Source organism: Malus domestica, chromosome 14 (assembly GCF_042453785.1).
Source record: "Malus domestica chromosome 14, GDT2T_hap1".
In the NCBI taxonomy this organism is placed as follows: Eukaryota; Viridiplantae; Streptophyta; class Magnoliopsida; order Rosales; family Rosaceae; genus Malus; species Malus domestica.
In genome coordinates, this window is record NC_091674.1 from 2,952,921 (window position 1) to 2,974,680 (window position 21,760).

The following is a 21,760-nucleotide window of genomic DNA, read 5'->3' on the forward strand; positions in this document are numbered from 1 at the left end:
AAATCATCAATGCGGGGCAATGGATAACGGTTTTTAATCGTTACCCGGTTCAATTGTCTATAATCAATACACAATCGAAGAGTTCCATCCTTCTTCTTCACAAATAATACTGGGGCACCCCAAGGTGAAGAACTAGGTTGAATAAAACCTTTATCAAGTAATTCTTGCAACTGGATTTTTAATTCCCTTAACTCAGCAGGAGCCATTCTATAAGGAGTCAGAGATATAGGGTCCGTACCTGGAAGCAAATCAATAGAGAATTCCACCTCTCTGTCTGGCGGCAATCCCGGAAAATCATCAGGGAAAACATCCGGATAATGTCTGACCACACCAACTTCTTCTATACTAGTAGGAGCAACATCATTTAATACCACATGTGCCAAATATCCCTGACAACCCTTCGATAATAATTTCCTCGCCCTTATGGCAGAAATAACTCCATGTCTCACCCCACTTCTCTCGCCCACAAAAATAACCTCGGGTAATCCAGGACGATAAAAAGTAACTGATTTACCATAACAATCAATATGGGCACGATTATGGTGTAACCAATCGGCCCCTAAAATCACATCAAAATCCACAATATCTAACGGAATAAGATCAGCGGACATAATCACGCCCTCAACCATCACTGGACACCCCAGATACACACTATCCACAATACATTTATCTCCTCTAGGCATGGCAAACTCTAAATCAAATCCTAGAGGTGAAGGGTGAGGTTGGGTTATTTGAGCAAACGTATGAGAAATCACAGAGTGCGTAGCACCACAATCAATCAAAACCTTAGCAAAATGACCAAGAACATTTAACGTACCCATTATCAAGTCTGGATGGTTCTGAGCCTCCTGCAGGGACATATGATTAACTCTCCCCTGAGCTTGCTGACGTCCACCTCGGCCTCTATTGCCCTGATTACCTCGTCCCTGAGGATTACGTCCCTGGCCTGGCTGACTAGGCTGCCTGGATGATCCTGCACCACCAGTAGCAACTTCCCCCTGACGGGGCTGGCCTCCCTGATGCCACTGCGATCCACCAGCTGGCATAGAGGAATAAGAAGAATAACCTCCAAAATCCTGAGAATACCCTGCCTGAGGATAAGGCTCCTGAGAATACTGATAAGGTCCGGAAGCATACGGAGCAGCATCCCCCTGATAGTGGTAGGCACCACCACGACTCGGCTGGCCATAACCACCCGGTCCAAAACTCTGCTGAACTGGTGCTGGAGGTGGCATATTAGTCTGCTGCGGTCTCTGCTGACCCTGGGGGCACTGAGAAGCCCGATGTCCCATCTGCCCACACGTAAAACAAGCACCAGAACCTCTCCTACACTCACCATGGTGACGGGAGTTACAACGGCGGCACCATGGAGCGCCAGATCCACCAGCATCCCTCTGACCCTGAAATCTGGGTCCACCAGAAAATCTTCCACCACCTCTCCTCGGGCCAGTAAAACTATATCCCCCACTAGAAGAACTCGAACTCGCTCCACTCTTCTTAAAACTCTGTGTCTGTCGAGGTCCAGGAATAGAAATACCCTTACCCTTATCATTCTTCTTCTGACCCTCATTCTTGTCCTCGTCATCCTCACTGTCAGGAAGATTATCAGAGTCCTCCATCCTAACCAAAATCTCGAAATACTCATGATAATCAGCGCAGGGAAGTGCATTGGCAAAGGTACGCCACTTCTTCTTAGATCCCAACTTGAAACGTCGAAGCATCTCTCCCTGATTACCAGCTATATCAGTGTCATAACGAGACAAATCAGTAAACTTTCTATAATATTCATGTGCCGACATATTTCTCTGTTTCAACCTGGTGAATTCCTGCTTCTTACGGTCAATATACTCAGGAGGAACGAATCTCTTCATAAAATGCTCCTTGAATACCTTCCAGTCGGCTGCCGTCTCAGGTGACATGTACCTAGCCTGATTTATCCACCATGCTGCTGGTTCACGACCCAGAAACCAAGTGGTGGTCTCCACCCACCTATTAGCAGGGAGATTCCCCTGACTCTGCATCACCTGAAAGGTTTTCTCAATATGATCAAGCCATTTCTCTGCCCCCTCATGACTTTCATTACCCATAAACCGATCTAACTTCAAGTTGTACATGGTCTCCAGAGGTGTCCTCGGAGGAGGGGGAGGACGAATCACATTCTGTAAAGCCTGGGCCATCGCTTCCCCTAACTGAGTAATATCCGGGAAATTAGGTTCAGGAGTACGGCGGGACTCCCTACGCTCTCTACGAGGCGGCATGATTCTGACAGAAAACATCAAAAGATCGTTAAGACATTAACAATTTTACAGGACTGCAACCTAAGCTCTGATACCAAACTGACACACCCTGATCCGGAGGATCCAGGTGTGCTGGCCGCCACGTGGGCGTGACGTAACCATAAGCACGACACGGAAGCGTAATAACAACATATAACAACAGAAATTCAACCCAAACTCAACATAACCACATACGGACATAACCGGACGAGTTACAAGTAAACACATAAGTTCAGAGCATAGGTTAACTGCAGTCAAGTAGGACTAAAATAAGAATACATCACCCTCAGGTGAGTCCTACATGTCCCAAATCTGTCAGAAAGCCGGAAAGGACCTCGTGAGCCAACCACCGCTAAACTAGAACCTGGAGGGGCGCAAAACAAAATGAGTGGGTCAGTAAAACAAATTAGTTTTCCAAAACATTTCATTAAAACAGTTATATCCCCTCGCCGTAAAAACCTGTATACTTTCCCAGAAATATATAACCATATAAAATCTCAACATTTAAATCTCAAATCTTTAACATTTTCAAGAAAACATGCCATGACATAAATAAAAATATAAATCAGGTGAATAAGGAATCAATCGGAGACCCTGTAGTTGGTCCTATACGATTAATTCAATAGCTCAAATCCCACTAAGCCGGAGTCACCACAGTGACCTATACGGCCCTACTCTGCACATCACTCGGAACTACGTAAGATAGTCTATACGATGAAAGGTGTAAAAATACGCTCTAGTGCTTCTCTCATCATATCATCAGCGCGCATAACTAAGGTCACCCACTAGTCGGAATCACGCCTAGTGATCTGTACGACTAGCATGTCGGAACCCTCACATGGTCTGTACGACATCCACCTACTTGGATCCAAGACGAGCGTGCGGTGTGGTGAATAATATAAGCACTAACACCTAGGGTGCAGATTATGAGCTCAACTCATCTCAACAACAACAATTCAATGAATAAATGAACTCACCTGACTTACCTGTGCCTCCACAGCACCATGCAACATGTATGCATCATATTTCAATCATATAGTTCATAAACCAATTCATGATTTTCAAATAATTCTATGCATGGCATATTCAAAACATATTTTCATATAAACATTTTTCTGGGAAAAACAGTAGTATATAGGTAATACGAAAACAAAACTGCCCACTCACTGATAAGTCGACGGGTCGTAACCCCCGTGGCGTCCCTGGATGCGGTCGTCCTCGGGATACGTCTCACCTATATGCGAAACAACTATAAAAACATTAATTTTAAGCACATCACCAATAATTTGAAATAACTTCTCATACGATGCTCAATTTTGGTATATTAATATACCACATCGACCTACTCGACGTCACGAGCGTCGAGAAATTTTTAGAAAAATTTTTGGAAGCCCCACGCGCCCCCACGCGCCACACGTGGCACGGGTCCACGCGCTGGCCACGCGCAGCACGTGCAGCGCACGTGCCGTCTTCTTCGCAGGTCTCGCCGGACTGGTTCTCCGGTGGCCGGACTCCGGCCGAACTCCGGCCGATTTTCAAACTCACTATTCTCCTTCGTTTTTCACCCATTTTCTTCGTATTTTATACCAAATTGAAGCCCTAAGAGTGTACAATCACGTTGGACTTGTTTTAGGGCCTAAAAACTACGAAATCTCACCTTGCAAAAACCAAAGATTCGGCCAAACTTGAAACCTACGATCCCGACGTCCAAAACTCTCCAACGAACGTCCCCGAGCTTCCTTAGAACCTCCTAAAGCTCACCACAAGCTTGAAATCTCCTGAAACACAACATTTTACGTTCGCATGAACAGTACCTCAAAAATGGAGGTTCGGGATCTATGTGAAATCGAAGGTTTCACTTCCTAAAACTAGCACCAATGAACTCAGGACGACGAAAGGATGAAGATGCATACCTTATTTGCCTCGATCCGTCGAGTTTTGAAGGGTTTTGGGTGAAGGCCGTACGTATAGGGTGAGGGGAAAGAGAGAGATCGTGAGGGAGAGGGACAGAGAGAGCTACGGGAGGGAGAGAAGACAGGGAGTGCGTGTGTGTGTGATTGTGTGGTCCAACACAATCCTCACCATCCATCCAATTCCCTAACCACAAAAATTTCCAAATTCCAAAATTAAAATCCCAAAACTTACAAAATTAATTCAATAATGTCGCACACACACGTACCCGAATGTCCGTCAAGGGTAGTTACGTCAATTCACGCCCCCGATATAGAAATCCCGGGACGGGCTGTGACAAAACAATTATTTATTTAATTTTTAAAAATGTATTTTATTTAAATACATATTATTTATTTATTTATTAACCCAAACAATTATTATTTTGTTTTTTTAAATTGTAACAAAATTTTGGGGGGAATTAAAAATTTTGGGAGGGAATTTTGGGGGTTTTTATGCCGCCATTTTTGTTCTGTCGGTTATCACCGACAGTAATGAAAAATTTCTGTCGGTTTATATATTAAAAAGAATTTATGTCGGTTTTAACCGACAGTAAAACGTGTAACTTATATCTTAACCTTACACAAAGCCTTTTGCTTTACGTTTCTCTCTCTTTCCCCCCGGTTCCAACAACAAATTGCACATCCTGGGCCTTTTGCTTCCTCTCTTTCACACAGTCTCTCTTCTGTCGTCAGCCACCCACCTACGACCTCCATCTCTTTCTCCTATCTCTCCATCTGCACCGCCGTCTTCGACTCCTCACATTTCCAAATCCAAACAGAGCAACAATATGTTGGCATCAAACCTGCCAAAGAGCCCCTTCTTCCCCACCCATTATGTCCCCATCTCCTGCTCCTTCCACATCACCCGCAACTTCTCGCAGCTGCAAACAGCGGCGGAGGAAGCAGTGAACGGCCGAGTTTCTGAACGGAACGAGATTAGCCTCGGCTTACCCAGCAAAGGCCGTATGGCCGCCGACACTATTGATCTCCTCAAGGACTGCCAGCTGCCCATCAAGCACGTCAATCCTCGCCAATACGTCGCCCAAATCCCACAGGTTCTCTAATTTCACGAAACATCCTTCAAATTTACCTTCTTTTTTTTGGTTTGTGGGAAAAATTAATTTCATTTTCGTGATTTTTAGGGTTTCCATTTCGCCGAATCGTTCAGATCTTCGCCTCTTCCTTACCAATTTCGTCCCAATTTTCGAATTTTCAGGTACGATTAGGGTTCTGTTGTTCGCCTTCGGTTCTCAATTCTATGGAATTTTAATTCAATTTTTTGTTTTTGTGTTATTCTGTTGGCGTTTTCAGGTGTTGATATAGAGATTTAAAGGGGAAATTTGGAAGGAGATTGTAGATTCGGTATTAGATTATACAAAAAAAAAAAAAAAAATCAATTGTAAGTTTATTTCCCTAATCTCGGTTATTATTTCGGTGTTTGATTTGCTTATACTACTTCGTTGAAAAAATTGACTTTTAATCCGAGCATTGATGCGTAGAAAAATGTTACTTCGTACTCCTAGATCGGAAGAACAGTAAAATTGAGAGGCAATAGGAAGTGAAGTTGGGAATTGCAGAGAGTTTGATGGAGATGGGAGCTTTGAACAAATGAAGGAGATGTGAGTGAACTTACGATGCAGAAGAGAGTGAAGAAAAGCGAGAGGCTCTGTTGGTGGTCACTGCTCTGTTTTCTCTCTTCTTTCTGTGCGTGCGTGGGTGGATATTTACAGAATGTGGAAGAATGAATTGGAAGGGGAAGAAATGATTCAGAAAGTGGTTTATATTTTTTTTATTATTAAAACATGTACTGTCGGTTTTATCCGACAAGAATGTTTTTATTTTTTTTATTATTAATAAATTTTCTGTCGGTTATAACCGACAGAAACCAATGACAACCTGTCAGTTTTTTTAATTTTCTGTCGGATTAAACCGACAGATAACGCTTTTATTTATTCATTATTAATATTGTCTGTCGGTTATATCCGACACAATTTTTGTCGGTTTTAGATATTTTCTGTCGGATAATTTATTTTCTGACGCTGGCAATGCTATCGGTTATTATATCCGCCACTGCATCATTTTTCTGTCGGATTTTGCTTAATATCCGACAGTAATATAATTTTCTTGGCGGTTTTGATAGAGCCACTAATAAATGAATTTGTAGTAGTGAAATTAGTAAATCATTTGGCGTTTGCCTCATGTGTCCGTCGGCGTTTTCCTCGCTCGTCTACTCTGCTCTCTAAGAGCAAGTCCACCCCTAAGGATTTTGTGCCATCACCTAGCCCATTTATCTACTTCAGTAAATAGTAACAGACTCCAATGAACAGTAATAGGCCAATGCATCTCCACCCCTAAAAAAATGCGCTAGCACCCAGCCCATTTAAAATATTTTTAAATTTTTTCTAAAAGAATAAAAAAATAAAATAGTTTTAATTTCTGCATTTTTAATAATTTTTCTATATTATTTTTTATAATTTTTAATATAGTTAATTAATTTGGACCGTTGGATTTGAAAAATATTCAAATCCAAGAGCCAGGGAGTTGCCACGTGGCCAACGGTCATATTTCTGACTGTTGGGCCTTTTCATTTTATTTTTTGTGAAAAAAACGTGGACCGTTGATCTGTGATCGAACGGTCCATTTTAAAAGTCAAATTTATTTTTTTTTACCGTTGAAAATCCAACGGTCTACAAAAAATAGCCGTTGGAAATCCAACGGCTAAAAGTGGGCCACGTCGCCTACTCAGGTTGTGGTCTAAGTGCGCCTGCGCGCGGGCCTAGCATCTGAAATGCTGTCGGGCACTCGCGCAACGGGCGTCGTGACATGCACGCACCAGCAAACTGCCCGGCTTCTTGGTTAGTCTGTTTTGGGCTGGCCCAAAGACCAGCACGGGCTGGGTGCCAGGCTATTTTGCAGGCTAGAGTAAATGGACAGGGTGCTGGGTTGCTTTTTGGATTGGGTGTTGGGCAATGTCCACTCTGGTGGACTTGCTCTAAATGTAAGTCCTCCATTGTCGCCTCCTCGTCGTTGCTTCAAATTTGAGTACTCCACCTCACCTTTGACCTCACCACCTCCTCGACCCCTACTTCTCTTCTTCTCCCCATCTTTTCTGAATTCGAATTTGGGGATTTTCTCCCCATCTAATTTTAGTTTTATTTTTTGAGTTCGAATTTGGGGATTTAGGAATTAGGAATTCAGTTAATTTGCTTGAAAATTTCGTCAAAAATGTTGAGGGTTAATCTTAATTTAGGGACATTTTAATTTTTGATGAATTTGAAATTGTATTTGAAGATTTGTTTTCTTCATGAATTTGTTCTATTTGGGGAGATATATATATATATATATATAAGCTTGACACAGAAGTTTTTTTGGAGAAATTGGAGAAAAGCTTGACACTAAGACCTGTAGGACCAGTAGGAACCAACCCGTTTCAATCGGTCAAGTTAAGTCCGGTTTCAGTTTTGTAAATATGACAATCCGCCCCCTCTCGCCCCATTTCATTTTCCAATGGGTCCATTCCGGTTCCCCCAACTTTGGACGCGGCCCGGCCGTGGCCACACTAATCACAAACATGTAATTATTGCTTTATAGTATTTGTATAACAGCTGTTGAAGATGTCCATTGGTTGCTTTTGCTGTTTTTCTTTTTGTTACAATGATATCAAAAGTCTTGAAAGAGTAATGCTAGGGAGACTCAATTTGGAGATTAAAATTGCAAACTAAATGATGTGTCACCAATAGAAATGAGCACGTCTATCAACACTTAAGTAATAAATCAATCATCAACTTTCATGTCCTTTAGTTTCTAAAATTTAGCCTCCAAATTGAGTTATGAAAGAGAATAGAAATGCATGCATGTATATAATTTTCTAGCTATTGCATATATGTTTAATTTATTTTTTAGGGTTGGGAATGCTGATATATGACGTAAGGACATTCACATAATGTAAATTTCTATATTATCAACATATTTGAGATTGATTTTCATGTACATTCATCAGCGTAGCTATAGCTTGGGCAATAACTTAATTAGATTGTCGAGATGGACTTTCATGTACATCATCTGTTTCTTTTTACTGTTTTTTTTTTCTTTTCCCAGATATAGTTGATAGATTGTCGCTTGGTTGCAGAGACTTTTGAGTTATGTTTAGAGGGATTAATTCGGTCGTTTGTACTTCCATCTTCTCTTGTATCCATTTTCTTCAAGTTTCAGGAAGGGTCAAGTTTTTGTCCTCGTTTCTTGTATTATGAGAGGCATTTTTTATCCGGCCGACCAAATTTAACTTTTATTTATGTTTGGATAGTAGAACAGTAGGACTTGAGTAAGATTTTATATTACACATGTCATGATTTTGTTGGGCCACTTAAGAGAGTCGGTAAATTAGGTACTCCCTGAGGACCTAAGTATTTGTTGGAGGAAGATGGATATGAGAGAATATGGAAGAGAGTTTTAAACGGAAAACTAGAAAACTGAAGCTTTATTGATAACTGACTTTATTGATTTCAAATTGATTACAACACTAGGCCATCTTATTGGCTATTTATAATAACATTCAGACATTTTCATAACAGACATAATTCTTGGATTAGTTCCAAGGGTTGCAGACACAACCCTAGACATCTAAAGAGATACAACTCTTCCTAAACACAGCTCTTCTCAATTGACACAACTCTACTTAACAACTGATACAATTAACAGGGAGAAAGTGCATTATATTTAACAATAGGGGTTTTTGAACTTTAATCCTTCATGAAGATTAAAATTTAATAAAAACTTGGTGTGAGATTGGATATTGATTTTAGTCCCTTAATGTGTACTTAATTCAAATTTATATTATATTTTTGTTTTAATATTTAATAGATATCTTATTTAATGTCATTACATTAAATTTTAAATTTATTATTATACACATTTTAATTCATTAAATTTTATTTAACTTCCTCTAATTAGTGTACCTAAACGTTCGTATCATAATATATTTTATTATTTTAGTGTACCATGTCCATACCTAAATATATTGTAGTAAATTAGTGGCACATAAGAAAATATGCAAAAATATAAGTGTACCAAAAATTCCATACCTAACCATATGATACTAAACTAGTGTACTGAAATGTCAATACCTAAATATATTATACTAAACTAGTGTACCTAAATGTTAGTACCTAAACATATTATACTAACCCAGTGTATCGAAATGTTCGTATCTAAATATATTGTAATGAATTAGTGGCACATAAGAAAATATGTAAAAACATAAGTGTACCGAAAAATCTCTATGAAAATATTTTCTTATATAAGATACTCACAATAATGAGAATTAAAATTTATAATATTTTCATAAAATTTAATTTATTAACACCATAAAATTATAAATAAAAAGGAAAAACATTGAATACATATGTTAACATTTAATAGAATTTAAGATTAAAATCAAATTTTAATCTTGTATAAGACATTTTTTTAAATTTCATCATATTTGGAGATTAAAATCTAATTTCTATTAACGGATGTTATCCATTAATAAATTTCTCTCGTAAAAAAAATCTTCCAGTTTAAATGCAGTAGTTCTCGACGTCCTTTTGCAGAAAGAATACCGATAACAGTACCCTAGGATTTCTGTTAAGAAGTTGGATTTGACACCTTTTGAAACCACAAAGATTTTGTATATTATCTCTCAAATATTCGGCGGGGAGTCAATTGACGGCGCCTGAGTTTTTGGACGATTTGTAATGTGGTACCCAATGAGGAGTTTGTCTATGCTAGCTGTTTCTAAATTAGGGTTTTATATTCTCTATGTGGTATCCACGCGTTGGTTTTGTTGCCTAATTACCGAAAGAATTAATTGTATATGCACTACTGTCATGCAATTGATAAGCACAACTACGTAACCCCTGCTTGTTGAAGCAGTCCATATTTAACTTCTGGTGGAGAGATTTTATTTCGAAAAAATGTCTCCAGCTGTCGGAGATTTTCATCGGTTGCTTTTGTTGTTTTCTTTTTGGGATCAGGATCCTCTCCTGAGCTAAGGATGAGAATCCTCCTGACCAAGGAGTGTGGACTGTTGGATGAAAATCCAACGGCTATAATTATTACAACTTTAAAAGGTCCTCCTATTTGTAGCTGTTGGATTTTCATCCAACGGCCCACACTCCTTGGTCAGGAGGATCCTCATCCTTAGCTCAGAAGAGGATCATGATCCTTCTTTTTGTTCCAAATGGGGGAGCACTGTGTCCAATATAATATGCCAATTTATGATTTGTAGGTTTGGTTGTTTTAGAAGATGAATTTCGATGTGCCTTGAACACCTACAAACAAGTTGGATATGATACATGATGAGCTGAAGCCCACGAATTTTTTTTCATTATATTCTAAACACAAGTGGTATACTATGTGTTATTACATAAGTAGTGAAAATTTTTATTTTTTAAATTGTTAATTTTTTAATACAAATATCCCACGTATAATGATACGTGATATACCACCCTATCTTTCAGGTATACTGAAATATCTCTCGAAACCCACGATAATAATTTATGCAAAGTCATGATCAGTAGCCAAGCTGTGCATCCTCCATTCAAACCCATTTCTTGTTTACCCTTTTGACGAATTTAACTTGAAAAAAAAAAATGGAACACAATTTACATATCTATCACATGTAATAATTATCATCTCAAAGTAGTTAAACTAAAGTAACATTAAAGAAACTAGAAACTAGGGTTCATGCACGGCTGGTATTTTGCACTGTCACGTCCCCGGAATCGGGGTCAACGTATCCGGAACACGAGTTAAATAAGTCGAGAAAAAAACTGAAGCAGACGGGGTTGAAAATGTACTATATTTAAAATGGTGCAAAAATATAATTACTTTGGTAGGCCGAAATTAGATCAAATATTGATCTATTTAATATGCGAGTCAAATACACAATATATCAAAGTTTGCCAAAAGTACAATATAATTTATTATCGTTACTGTCATGTCATCACGCGCACAATCTCCTTAAAATCAGCTGCATAGAAAAAATGCAAGTTATAGGGATGAGCAACACGTAGGACATTGCTCCTCCATCAGAAGTTGCCTCGCTTCATTTTACAACAAATATATCAATCACATTTGATTTAAAATTTCAAATCATGACCATGCTCGATCGATCAGTTACAACTAGTGGCACGCTATTACCTGAACGTCACTATATACCAATACTGCCTGATGATTAAGTAAAATCCACCCATACCATAAAACGGTGGGGGTTTACACACCGAAAATTGCACGCACGCCAAATATCCAAACAAGAACCGGTCATCATTACAGACCATACGTGCAACATGTTCGAAGAAACCGAACCACATTCAAGTATAATTTCACAATCATGGCCAAAATCAATTAATATCCAAGGCCAAATAGTCAACAATACGATTTAAAACATAAAATCATTCCGTACAAAATATTTATAAAGGTAGTACCGGAAAGCTATCTACAGAATTCCTTCTGTTTCATTTTTTCTTCTTTTTCTTCGGGTCTGAAGACGAGGAAAACAAAGGGTGTTCTCCTCTTTGAGACCTCACGTCCTCCCTCCTCCCCTCTTCATTCCTTTATACTTCTCTTTTCTTTTATCTTTGCGGTCCAATTAAAGTTCTCCATGTGTGACCACATGTCAACCGCAAACAAGACCAGCACCCTTATATTTTCCACGTGGTAGTGGCCAGTTCAACCAAGCTCGATCTTCCAGGAACTAAAACTGACAAATATGTGAATTGAGAAACATGCGATCAAGTACACGTACTGAAAAAATGACCATCTTTGAAACTACAGCGTTCACTCGTGTTAAGATTAGGGGAATTATGTTTTGTGTTTTGCATGACCTAATCTTTGTTAATTCAATATGGAATGACACTGGGAAAACAAATTCGTCTTCTATAAGACAACAAATAGCTCTATTCCTCATACTTAATTACATAGAAATTGAAGCACGCAAGATTTTTCAAGAAAAAAGAAGTGTTTATTATTTATATAAGCTGTCACACGAATCACACTGTCAGCTTTACACACTCTGCATTCACATTTCAACTTTCCATTTCTACTCTCTCCATTAAGCTCTTTCGCTTGAATTGAAGCTGGCACAGATGAGAATAGTTGTTTTTGTTGGGGTGTTTCGACCCCCAGTTTTACCACACAAAAGCTGGCAAGGATGTGAATCAGGAAGAGATGTTATTGGAGTAAAAAGCTTGACTATTATGCATGTTGTTAGAATAGAATTAATTAATTCGAAATTCTCTCCGTAATTGTTGTATGTAATATAGAAATGTAATTTTTAATTATAATTAGTGTAGGATTCCCGCCTCAACATGGATTAATATAACCCTGTATATTGTAATATTTTCACATATCAGCACAATCATAATTTTACACAATATTACTTGTCTAGGTTTTTCTTCTCTATTTCATTCCCTACCGTCCCCAACAAAAATTGAACCTTGACGTCTCCCATTCTCCTCTCATGGCGTCATCTTCTTCCTCTCTTCCTAGTCAAAAGACAACCAACTTCATTAAACTTTCTACCACAAACGATATTGTTTGGGTTCGTCAACTCAAAATGTTTCATATTGGTCATTGATCTCTGGAAATACGTAGAAGGTTCCTCTCCTTCTCCTCTACCCATCATTGCCAATCCTCAATACATTGAAGCCGACCCCCTCTCTCCTCCTAAAATTCTTGATCCCAAGTACCTCTTTTAGTATCAACAGGACCAACTGGTGATTTATTATTTCATGAGTACTATTTTTGAATCATTACTGTATCTCACTGTTGGTTTTGCTACATCCCATTTTTATGGGATTGTCTTCATACGCATTTTTTTCAGACCTCAGTTGCTAATGAAGTCACTCTACGCTTTCAACTCTTGGATTTGTCCAAAAGATCTAAGACCGTGATTGTCTACATTCAAGAAGCCAAGTCTCTTTTTTAATAAGCGTGTTGAAATCAGTGAACCTATTTCTAATAACTATCTTGTTATGTGTACTATTCGTTGACTCGACCTTGATTACCAGATGCTCATTCTGAGGGGTGGTTTGGGAGTGAGGTGCTTAAAAAAATAGCACCCATGAAAAAAAGCTATGAGGGTTTTAGGTGTTTGGTAAACTGAAAAAAAAGGCTTATTTTGGAAGCTGCTGTGAGAATAAGCTGAAATCAAAGGAAAAAGCTGAAGCTTCTATTTGCAGCTTTGGAAAACTGGCTTTTTTTCAAAGCACACGGAGCTACATTGCTCCTTTAATGAAAAGACCTACTATCAGACTGCTTTTTTTTCTTTTCCAAAAGCACTTTTACAAAAAAGTTTACCAAACACTCTGTTGATTTATTTCACAGCCGCTTATTCTCATAGCACAGCCGCTTATTCTCACAGCAGTTTTTTTTCAAAGCACAGCAATACCAAACTAGCCCTTAATGCAGGGCTTTTTTCTATCCACAAAATGGTCCAAGCGGCGCAATAGATCACTAAAGGCCCAAATTAAAGTTGAAGCCGGGGAAATTAAGAAGCCTAAGGCCCAAAGGAGTTAAAGGAAGAATATTAGAGCGCTAACTAGCTCAGTCCGACCAGGCTACATAAAATACTTTCTAATCGCTAGATGCACGAAAGCAGTCCAATGACTTTATGGCACAAGTTCTATAAGCATGTCTACTCATATGTCAACCAAGTTCAGTGTCAATCCACAATCAAAAGCAATGCTCGAGGACGGGACAATGTCACTTGGAAGGACATGGTTCGTTAACCATGGGCAAGTAGGTCGCTCGGAGTGCATAACTCTAAAAAGACGCAATCTCAAATGATATGTCACTTCACGGATGAATGTCAAACTGATAGGTAAAAGCTGTCAGCACATTAATCGTGGAATGTGGTGTATTAAAATGCTAGGAAAGTAGATTAGGTGGGCAAAAAGCTTCTAGGTTCATTGAGGGCCTATATAAAGGGGTGGGAACTTACTGTAACGGGGTTGGACGACTGATGTTAGAGGTAATGTGCTAAGCTAAGAGCTATTTGTAATCCTGAAACAATACAATTTAAGCAGCATGGTGGATGCAACCCAGTTTTGAGATGTGAACCATTTAAATCCTGAGTCCATTTCATTCTAGTTTTATCCCAAGCCCACCAAGAGTTAATTGTTTTAATTTGTTAACCTACAAATTTTAAGTGTTAACAGTTTAGCACCGTGTGTGAAAATTACATACAATTTGGTTATGTTTTTTACCCAACTGACTTAGACATTTTGCGATGAAGAAGTCATACTCCCTAAGTATCATGACAGGCAAGAAGTAAAAAAAAAGGCCACTAATTCGACTGAGCACACGACGGACCTACCCACTCCCTCTGGGAAGTCTGCTTCACCAAATTCGAGAAATGACAAGGGTCGCGAGCACCCTAAGCCCATGGAAGAATTAGAGTCTGTTATAGTGTTGGAAGAATACATGACCAAGACCGTTCAAATTGGTACTAAACTAACTACGAAAGTTCGAGCCGAATTGATAGAATTTTAGGGCCTATGCTAGTGTATTCGCTTGGTCTTATGCGGACAAGCGAGAAATAGATCCAAATGTCATCTTTTATAAACTCAGCCTCGACCTACACTGCACACCCATTCGGCAGAAATGACGGTCCTATGACGCCGATCGCTATAAAACCATGAAAGTGGAAGTGGATAAACCACTTAACATCGAATTTATGAAAAAAATGGATTACCCACAATGGGTAGCAAACATTGTGATGGTCAAGAAGGAAGCAAGGGTCAACAAACTGACCAAGTGGCGCATGTGTACAGATTATACAGAACTCAATAAGGCCTACTCGAATGACAATTTTCTTCTGCATTGTATTAACCAACTTGATGCTACGATGGATCATGAACTTTTAACTTTCCTCAATGCCTTTTCGAGGTACAACTAAATTTGTATGCATCCCACTGACCAGGTCGATATAGCTTTCATAAACGACTTAGGATTTTACTCAAGGTTCTAAAAAACGATAGGCGCTAGTCGGGCGGTGGGATGGAGCCTAGCGCCTAGGCGGATTTAGGTAAATTTCTTATATTTTATATGAATTAATTAAACTTACTATATCAGATGTAAATAATTATTGAATAATATGTTATTTCTTATAGAAGAACATACATATGTGAATGCTTTATGTACATATATAATATGCTTGCCTAGGGAAAAAAACAAAATATTATCTAAATAATTTATATAACATTTATATGTATAGATATACACCCCAAACTTTTAAAATATAAAAACCCACACAAGTGGGTGGTTTTCATGACAAAACCGATGACCCTTATAAATTAATATATAACTTTTGAAAATATCAAAAGCTCACGCAAGTGGGGTGGTTTTCATGATTACAACCATGAAAAGCAGGAAACTTGAATGAAAAAAGGGATTTCGACTTGCCTATTTCACATCACCCAATATAGACCCATCTCTTTCACGCAACCGGTTCTATTCTTTCAGTCTTTCTCTCTCTCTCACTCTCTTCCCTCATCTTCTTCTTCGTCCTTTCAAAACCTCAAAATTGGTTCTTTCAGTCTCTCTCTCTCACTCTCTTCCCTCATCTTCTTCTTCGCCCTTTCAGAACCTCAAAATTGGTTCTTTCAGTCTCTCTCTCTCTCTTTCTCTCACTCTCTTCCCTCATCTTCTTTTTCGCCCTTTCAGAACCTCAAAATTGGATCTCAAATCCAACTTGCGCCACCACAGATATTTGACTTCTCTTCTAGCAAACAGAGAGGTAGACGGCGAGACTCGGGGAGACAAGAAGGCTGTGAGTCTCGCGACTGAAGTTTCTTTTGCAAGCCGCCCAGACCGCTGAGCCCACCCAGGCGGCCGCCTTACACCGCTTAATGTCCTTACCAATTTAGTGAACGATTTCGAGTTAATCGCGACGGAACATCGCCGCCTAGCGCCTAGGCGGCCGCCTAGCGCCTAGGCGGCCGCCTAGACCGCGTTTTAGAACACTGATTTTATTGTTAGAACATGATACTTTTTGGGCTTAAGAACGTAAGGGTTATGTATCAGCGGCTAGTCAACCAGATGTTGGCCTACCACAAAGAGAAGACGAGGAAAGTTTACATAGACGACATGCTCGTAAAGAGTAGAAGGAAAAACTAGTACGTGGCCAAGCTAACCAAGGTATTTAAATTCATCGATACCTACAAGATGAAACTAAACCCTGCTAAGTTCTCATTTACGGCCTGCTTGAGGAACATTTTGAGATTTATGGTGAGCCAATAGGGCATATAAGCCAACCCAGAGAAGATACATGCACTATTCGACATGGAACCACCACAAACGAAGAAGAAGATTCAAAGCCTTACTGGCCACGTAATGGCGTTGAACCGTTTCATCTCTATACTAACAGACCATTGCATGCCTTTCTTCAAGGCACTCTAGAAAGTCGCGCGAACGATTGAATAGACAATGAAATGCCAACAGACATTCTATGATTTAAAGACACACATTAGCCGAGCGCCCTATATATATTTGGTAGTTTCATAGTCAGCTATCAACTTTATGCTTATTAGGGAGGACAAGTGCATACAATGACTGGTGTATTATGTTATCTGAGCACTACGAAGGGCTAAGCCACACTAACCAAAAGTCGAGAAGTTAACACTTGCCTTCATCATGTTAGCTTGAAAACTTCAATTCTACTTCCAGGCTCACTCAATTATGGCACACACCGATATTCGCTTCGGCAAGTATTGAACAAACCTGAGGTCTTGGGAAGGCTAATCAAGTGGGCAATCGAATTAAGGTAGTTTGACATCCGATTCCAAGTAGGCACGCTCATAGGGGGCAAACTGTGTTAGACTTTATGCAGAGTTCACTCGGCCCAACGATCAAAGGAACATGTTAAAAGGCCTAACCGCTTCTTCAAGTGGAACGATTGCCCAAGTAATGAGTTTATTTATGGATGGATTATCTAACAGGAATGGCAGCGATAATGATGTTGCTTGTTACCCCCGATCACATAGAATTTGAGTATGCATTGAGGTTCAAGTTTCCAGCGTTCAATAATGAAGCCGAATATGAGGCATTGTTGCCAGGAGTACGCTAGCTCTGGAATTAGAGGCAAAACACATGAAAGTCTATAACAATTCACAACTGGTGATGAATCAGATAAATGAGGAACTTCAATCTCGGGATAAGAACATGGCAACCTACATGGAAGCAGTGAAAGTCTTGGTGAAGTAGTTTTTGAAGTGTACCATTACTCAAATCTCAAGGGTAGAGAATGTTTGGGTGGCGCGAAACTGGAGTCGGCAACTAAAGAAGACATCAAGCGGTTAATACCAATTGAACACTTGGATAAGTTGAGTATTTTGTGCCCTAAATGCTCGGTTATCATGATCGACGAGTCAAAAAATTAGATGACTCCCATATATGAGTATATACGACATGGAATTCTCTTTGAGAACGAATGCAAATCTCGAAGCCTATGATTTCGAGCGACCAGGTGCACAATTATTAACAACAAACTTTACAAGTGAGGTTTCTCTTTGCCCTACCTACGATGCATAACATTTGAAGAAAGAGAAGGTTCTAAAGGGAATTTATGAATGGGTTTGTGGAGATCATTTGGCAGCTCGGACGCCAAGGCCAAGACACTCATGTTAGGTTACTTTTAGCCTACTATGCTAGCTGATGCTACCAGGTTGATACAGAGTTGCCAACCATGTCATAATTATGCAGAGTCGAAGAATCGATTGCCTGAACGCCTTACCTCTATGTCAAGCTCATGACCTTTCACTCAATTGAGGGTTTGATATTATCTGGCCGATGCCAAAAAGGGGATGGAAAGATTAAATTTGCTATAGTGGTTGTCGATTATTTCACCAAATGGGCTGACCGGCAAACCACCCCTGAGCACTTTGCCAGCATCCACTCTGGCGCAAAATTGATGATTTTGCTTCTTACCGAGTGTTAGTAATCATGGGCCTCTTGGCCATCATTCTCAAAGTCTAAAGCAGTCAACATCATGCACATGTGGTATTTACAAATAGTTTTTAATCTTAAAAAGGAAAATAGAATTATAAAAGGCAACCTATTCAAAATTATCAAGTACTAAGTACTAGGACTGAACGACACTTGTTCTAGGAGGCCGTGAGCCTAGTCGATCTACAAGAGCTGTCTATCTCGATGAACACTTCGAAATTCAGGGAGAAGTTTAAAGTAACAACCGAGTTACATTACATCATAGCTAAGAACAGTACCAGTGTGAAGAAACAAATCTAAAGAAGATCGGTGAAGAACGTTGAATATTTATGGGCACAAGTTCTTGATCACCGAAGAATAGCGCATAAATGGTAGAGTTTCGATTAAAAGGGAAGATGAAGAATGAAGAAGAAATTCTAGGGATCAGTTTATATAGCCTCTAGCAACAAATCATAACCGTTGGAAAAAGGGCACCAAATCGGTAGGATCGTGGCGTGTGGCATCTTGTTTGTTTTATTTTTCAAAATAAAAGAGAAATGAATAGACATTGCGGTGTGCGAGTCCAAGTCTCCTTCAATGCATTTACTCTGCCAGTATATCACTAACACATGCATTGGCCACCTAAACGTCCATAACCGTTACTCTGGGCAAAACACAGATAAAGCAAAGCCAAACACCTGAAAAGCAGACAGACCTAAGCGCCCAGGGTGCTCTTTCCAGTTGAGCATCATTTGGGGTTTCGACCGACTATTGTAACTATATGCGTGAGAAGGAACCTTTGAGCACGGAGTTGGGGGGCTTGTTAATGCAGGGTAATTTTTATCCCAAAAATGGTGTAGGTCAGGAAAGAGACCACAAAAAGCCTAATTAAAGTCAAAGCCCAAGGAAGATTAAGAAGTCCAAGTCTCAAATGAGTTAAAGGAAGAATATATGAGGGCTTAGGCGGACCGCCCACTAGCTTAGTCCAACCAGGCTACATAAAGTACTTTTTGACCCCCAAATGCACGTGGACAAACCGACAACTTTATGGTACAAGGTTTCAAGAGCAAGCCTTCTCAGACATTAAACAAGTCACGTGGCAATCCATTACCAAAAGCAAAGGCTTAGGATGATACGTAAAGGGAGTCAGAATGCCGCTCAAAGGGACAAGGTTGGTTAACCAAGGTCGAGTAGGTCGCTCGGTATCCATAACTCTAAAAAGGTTTGCAATCCCAACTTAGAGAATGTCACTTTACCGCTGAATGTCAAATTGATACGTAAAAACTATCAGCACGTTAGTCGAGGAATGTGGTGCATATGCTAGGAAAATGAGATTAGGTGGGCAAAAGGCTTTTGGGTTCATTGAGGGTCTATATAAAGGGTAGGAACCTTTTGTAACGGGGTCGGAAAATTGATGTAAGAGATAATTCTTGTGTTAAGCTGAACGCTATTTGTAGTCTTGAAGTTCATATAATTCGAGCAACACAGTGGATGTAGCACAGTTTTGAGTGGTGAACCACTTAAATCCTGAGTCTATTTCATTCTAGTTTTATCCCAAGCCAACCAAAGGTTAATTGTTTTAATTTGTTAACTTGCAAGTTTTGAGTGTTAACACTTACCATTACCTTGTTATTCTAGTTCTCAACTTTGTTCACAATGACCAAGCTTTTCGCATTCTGAATGCCCCTTCATATTATACTTAACGCACTAGTGGTGGTCATGATAAAAGTCTGAAATTTCAGACTTCATTTTTCTATCGACTTCGAACGAAACCACTTAACTTCTCTCCTCTAAGAGCAACTCCAGCAGGGCTTGTAGCCCGATGGACTGCCTATCAAACAGGGCCAAATAACCCGAGCAAGGAGGTCCAGCATTTGCTGGTGATTGAGCCTGAGCAGGCCACGTGATGCAAGGCTGACGTTAGGACAACGTCAGCCACATTTTATATCTTTTTTGCGTCAGTCGCGTGCTCTTCAAGTGCACGTGGGCGCGCGTCAACCGACAAGGTTTCAAACGTGGGGCCCACAACGCGTTTCAGAAATCTTACCGTTGGGGAGGCCACGTGGCTTCCCCACGTCCGTTGGATTTCAACGGCAACAATTTATGGACCGTTGGATTTCCAACGGTAAAAGAAATTTAAAAACCTTATTTAATTGTAGTTGTTGGATCTGAGATCAACGGTCCACATTATTCGCCTTTATAAATTGAAAAAAAAAGAAGAAAAAACTGTTTAAAATTCTGAAATATTACCGTTGTGCCACGTGGCACAATCTGGAGTGTTGGAATTCAAATTTTTTTAATCCAACGGTAGAGATTAATTATGTGAATAAAAAATTTTAAAAATCCGAAAAAGAATTTGAAAAAAAAAAAAACTTTTCTATAAATACCTTATCATTATCTTCTACCTTAAACCACAATTTCATATTTTCTCAACTACTTTCAACCACATTCCTATCTTTCTCTCAAAGTTTCAATCCAATTTTTTTTTCCAACAATTGCATTGTGCATATATGGCTTTTGAAGTGCAGTATATCGTTGAATGAACATTTCATCGTAACGTCCATCCCTTTCTAATGGCTCGTGTTGCATGGGTTCTTCGATGGTGTCATGAGCACAATACATTTGTGTTTTGGAATTGTTCATCGTGTCTAGCTCATATTCATCAACGACATCATAATCGTACTCATCTTCCACAATCATGTTGTGAAGAATGATGCATGTCATCATGATGGATAGACGCGACTAATAACTCATATATTTCATACATTTATACCATCCATTCCTAGTCCCTTTATGATATTTTTAAGTTAAACTAGTTGCATTTTACCCTCTTTTGTGTTAGTGTGCATCTAATTGTATTTTGGAGCTTAGTTGAGGACAGATAAGGCAAAATGGTGCTAAAAGTGGAGAATTGAATAATAATGCTGATGTAGACAAAGAATTAAAAGTGGAAACTGAATATGGTGATGAATATGGCCATTTTAAGAGACCAATAATAGCAAAAAAATGTCTGAAATAGATGCTCCATTACTGGGATGTCTTGGCATTCTATAACAGCTTCTTTAACCTTATAAAACAGAGAGTTTCAGCCACTTTTACATAAGCTTCCCCTTAGGGTAACCAGAGCTCTCTCTATTGTTTTTCTTTGGCCTTTCTTCCAGAAACAAAATCCTTTCTCAATTTACCATCCGTAGCCACCAAAGAAACCACGTAGCCGCGCTGTTCTTGGAGAAGTTCAACATTAGAATTGCTTCAAGGGGGTTTCTTCTATGAACTTTAATTTCACTCATGTTGTTCTTGATATTTATATATTATGTAATCATGTTGTGTAATTAAGTTCATAGTTGGGGATTTCGATGTAGCCTTGCAAAACTATTCTATGTTATTAAGTTAAAGTATTCGATTCATCAATCTGTTTTCTTATTTCATTCACTGAATTCATAGTTCAATTTATTTGTTTATCTTAATGTTTGATCACCATTAGGGTTTCTTACAGATTATTTGATCAAGGTTATAGTACACATCATGCTTAATCTTGATAGACATGTGAATGAATGAAGAAACTGCTAT